We start from the raw sequence: 5,410 nt of genomic DNA, 5'->3' as shown, positions 1-5,410 counted from the left end.
GACGCTTCTTCTGGGGGGATAAAAAAAAAGCGGCGTTTCGCTTCCTCTGCTTTGTCGACCGCTAGTGACGGGGAGGGGTAATGCAGTTGGCGCAAGCAGTTTTTACGGCTTTCAAATGTTTAAGTGAGATAAATATCGTGACGCTTTACTAATGAATAGTTTGTGAAAGGCACCGCCTTAACCCATCGGTTTTATTTGTCCATTTATGGTTTTTTTTTCTGGGTTTCATCAAAGACAATTCATTGGAAAAAATGGAGCTAATATTTCCCCAGGATAGTAAAAAAAACATGTAAAGATCAAAATGGCACCATGCTGCAATTTTCTAACTTCTTGCAAACAGGTTGCAGTGATTCGCACTAAATTCTTGTAGTAATGCCATGTTCTGGCTCATTGACTCCCATTATAAATCAGAATTTTTGATATGCTGTAAACCTGATGTGTTATAATGCATTTTCCGTGATTACTCATGCACTTGCTTCTTTGGTGAGCCAAAAACATGGAAATAGAGGAATTTGTGTGTTGAGAGGCTTAACACCCAAAATTCACTAAGGGGCGCCAAAGGCCAATACATGAATTTGCTTGCAAAGAAAGCTTGTTATCATGACCTATGGACTTATTTGGGCCTCTAACTATATCAAATATATTCAAATTAAACTTTTATTATACATACATACATACATACATACATATATATATATATACATATACACACATATATACATATACACACATATATGTATATATATATTAGAACTGAAACGAATACTCGAGCAACTCGAGTTTAAAAACTGATCCGAGTAATTTTATTGACCTCGAGGAATTGTTTAATTTTGCCAGCTCTAAGCATCACGTTTTGCCCGGACTACTTTTAATGCGGGACAACGCGCTGACGTGACGTGCGCAGAGGAAGAAGCACTAAAAAAAAAAAAAAAAACTTACCGCAGCCAACAGCCGCTACAAACTACGCCGACGTTGCTAAAAACTACGCCCACATAATGCTAGTTTGGTAGCAGGTAGTGTCCGATGCGTCTCATAGATATCGCATGCATTTAGGGCTAGATGCAAAATGACAGACTCGGCCGCGTCTGGGCAGCGTTAGCAAACAGCCGCCATCTTTAAGCAGTAGACTTCTCATCGCTAATAAATATAAAGTTACTGTCACTAGTTCATGTAATGTTAGCCCTTCGGAGGGCTAGGTTTCTATTGATTATGACCACTGTCGATGCGTGGCTAACGTGTCTTACATACAGGCTTTATTTAATCTGTAAAAACATAGTGCTGTAGAGTGATGAGGGTGTAAAATTAAAACATAATAAAGCTAACTGTCAGTTTTAGCTCAGTAGTGACTGCTGAATAAATGTGCTCCAATACAGCAGGTATCATACATTTATTTTGAACACTGCAAAAACTCAAAATCCTACCAGTACTTACAGTTTAGACTAATTTAAAACTTAACTAAAACTTAAAAATAGCTTGACACAAATGGAAATTCAATTGAAACACGTGGGAAAATCACGTAGCTTTCAAGTGATGTGTGTTATCAAGCGTATTTACATTTTTAGGTAAGAAATATGTTTTTTTTTCATAAGATCTAGAAGTTTTTGGAGTGAAAGCAGTGAACTTTTATTTCTAGTCACATCTTAGATGCAATTGTTGGCTGTTTTCAACAATGTACATCGAAAATAAAGACACTGACTGAAAATGGTGCGATATTTGATTAAACGTCTTTTTTTTCTCATGTATATTTATAATTGCTCTTTACCTAAAAAAAAAAAAAAGTTTTATCCGATTACTCGATTAATCGATAGAATTTTCAGTCGATTACTCGATTACTAAAATATTCGATAGCTGCAGCCCTAATATATACACACACACATATATATGTATATATATGCACACATATATATACATATATACACACACACATATATATATACACATATATATATACACACACATATATATACATATATACACACACATATATATACATACACATATACATATATACACACATATACATATATACATACATATAAACACACACACATATATATACACACACATATACATATATACATATACACATATATATATAAACACACATACATATATACACATACACACACACATACACATACACACATACATATATACACATACACACATACATATATACACATACACACATACATACATACACTGCCAATGGGAAAACCCATTGGCAGTGTATCAAATACTTGTTCTCCCCACTCTATATATATATATATATATATACAGTATACATATATATATATATATATATATGTATATATATATGGCGGAAAACACTCTACCTACTGACTTCTAAGTAAGTAAAGTACGTAAGTTCTGCTCTCAGACCTTCAATTTGGGCAATTTTCAAAATTGTCCTATATGCATGTGTGATACATCATTGGAAAGTTTAAAATCTCAATTTTCTGGGGGAAGAAAAAATTTGAACAGGAGGGCATTTAAAAAATTTAAACAGGAAAACCCTAACTGGAGGTGAGAGCACGCGAGAGTAGAATTAAAGACGCCACGATTTTAACATGACATTATCGCGTACGTACCTCTTTTCGATCCAAAAACTCCATGTAGCATGTATCGCCGAGTGTCAAGACACAGCTGTGAATGGCCACAGCTGGATTTTGGGTGAATTTTAAGGGTAAACGTTGGTAGTATAACAAGGGTCGTGATGCAGAAATCGCAGACATCAAGGAGTGGTCGAGATCTTCATTTTCATATATTTACCCTTTTAAATATTTTTTTCCCATTTTTCTTTGGATCAATTATTTATCAGCTAAAATATTGGGGAAAATGCGACAGTAACGAAAAAAATACAATTAATCAATAGTTATGAGGTAGATATCCTCGACTTTTTTACAGACGCCAATTTTTTCATTGTGACGTAATTTGTTTATGAGTTTAAAATATGCGAGTGAATAATTTTTTAAAGTCATTTTTCAAAACAAAACCTAAATATTAGACATCAATTAATAATTCAAAGCTAAAAATGACAGGCATTTCAAATAATAAATACTATTACTCACCTTCTTTTCATGGCTGGGTTGAAACAAAAGCGGTTGCGCGACGTCTGTAAACGGGGGTTTTCAGGGTAAAACGGACAAATTAAAAATTGTTTGGGGACTTAATGCGCCATGACTCTGCTATGGCAGCATATAGACATAATGTTCTATCAGACACAACAGTTCTTTTGGCTTAAAATACAGCAGTTTATTTTATAGAGGGGTGCGAGAGCAGAAACTGCTTTTTCAGCCTTGTCTGTGTTTTCCGCCATATCCAGCATAGTTAGTTTTGCTATTAGAATAATACTGCTATTAATGTCCATAGGGGCATTAAAAAAAGAATAATAATAATAAAACATATATACTTTATGTGTCGATAGGTCTGATGCCAGTGAACATTTTTGAGTGGTTGAAAGTGAAAAAATATTCATAAATGACTTAGTTATCACACTTCAAAGGAAAAGCCATTCTTTGGACAAAATCACAAGAATTTAGTTTGATTCAGAATACTGCCATTGTGTAAAAACTGGGCATGCATAAAAAATTCCGTTGCTATGATTTATGGAATTATTTGGGCCTCTAACTATGTCATTTGAAATATTCAAATTAGACTTTTTTTCTCTCTCTCTCTCTCTGTCTCTCTCTCTCTCTCTCTCTCTCTCTCTCTATTTTATATATATATATATATATATATATATATATATATATATATATATATATATACACACAGCATAGTTTGTTTTGCTATTAGAATAATACTACTATTAATGTCCATGGGGGCATTAAATTTTTTTTTTTTTTTTTTAAATAAAAAATATATGTGTAGATAGGTCTAATGCCAATGAACAATTTTGAGTGGTTTAAAGTGAAAAAATATTCATAAATGACTTGGTTATCACACTTTAAAGAAAAAAACTTGGGACAAAATCACATGAATTTGGTCAAAATAAATAACCACCACGGGTTTAGAGTGAAAGGAGCAGAACGGGCTGCTATGTATTTCCTCATCAAGGGCGTAGGTTTGGTCTCAAGTGTCAACATTGGTAGGGACGATATAATAGCATAAACTGCATGTACACTTTTAGCTGGGGACAGAACATGATTAAGACCAGTGGTGTCGTTAGGCCTATTTTAGGGGCTAAAATATTCTCAAGCCCCCCAAATAATTTGGTGTTGTTTTATTTGGAAAAAAAAAAAACAACAGCAAAAAATGCTGACACATTCACAATGAAGTTTCCAGAATATTACTTTAAATCAATAATCTGATAACCTATCATTGTTAAATCAGATATTATCATGAATCAGTCAGTTTCCCCTCACTTCATAGAGTAAGCTAGAGAGCCCCTTCAGTGCGTAATTATCCAATCCCTCCCACTTGTTCATATAGAGAACGCCCACATTACTGAAAATCCACTCCGCGTTTTCCCTGTGACCTTGCTCGAATTCAGTACCGGGCCGACGTTAGACAATAACTGCATTTTTTTTCCAGCAGCGAGTCATGTAATTAATTACTTTCCCCATCTTTGTAACGCCACTACCGTTACTGAGGATGTGAAGGGTCACGTTTCTACAATTTGGTTGAATGAAAAGGGAGTTGTCTGATTCTGACAGCTGTCTGGATAGAGCAGAGCATGAAAAGATAGATGAAGAATGGACATAAGAAGGTTTTCCAAGAAAGTGAGTATTTATCACTGCTGTTAGTAACATTTAGTTCCAGCCCCCGAATAACAGCAGAAAGTAGAATGTAATTAATAAACCAACTGCTCTGTGTTTGACAAATAAAAACCTGGCTTGCACACTACAGACAATATATGTGCACGTCTGACCTTAGATGTTTTGCGGTCAAAAGTTACACCCCAGTTCTAAAATAATGCTGCGACTTAGCTGCCGCTAGCTAGTTAGTCTGAAATGCATTGCAAAGGTCCCGGTTCTTTATAGATTTAAGTGCGCGCTCTTTTTCCCCACTACTTTTGGGTTGACTTCCTTCTGGAGTATCAGCTGTGTTTCTCACTTTACGTATAGATGAGTACAGGAGCTCAGCTCATTCACATATTATTATAATCAATGGATAGTCATAATAATACACTAATAATAATCACTCCACCACCTTTATTGAACTGTAGGAGTCAAACCAGAGTGACTGACCAATTTGCCACCAATAAAAACAGCCACCCTTCTTTGATGTTTCCATGTACCAAGTAACCTTCCATTGTAGCCGTGTTTTTCTAGTGTATCAAAAATAGACTGAAACAACAACAACAATAATAAAAAATCAATAAATTATCAGTCTTTGTTAGCTGTTTGTGAAGTTTTGTGCCTGTACTCTACGTTCACTTAATTCTGGTCTGATCTCCTGAGGGTTA

This window comes from Corythoichthys intestinalis, chromosome 13 (genome assembly GCF_030265065.1).
Source record: "Corythoichthys intestinalis isolate RoL2023-P3 chromosome 13, ASM3026506v1, whole genome shotgun sequence".
Lineage (NCBI taxonomy): Eukaryota > Metazoa > Chordata > Actinopteri > Syngnathiformes > Syngnathidae > Corythoichthys > Corythoichthys intestinalis.
Note: the sequence above shows the minus strand (reverse complement) of the source record.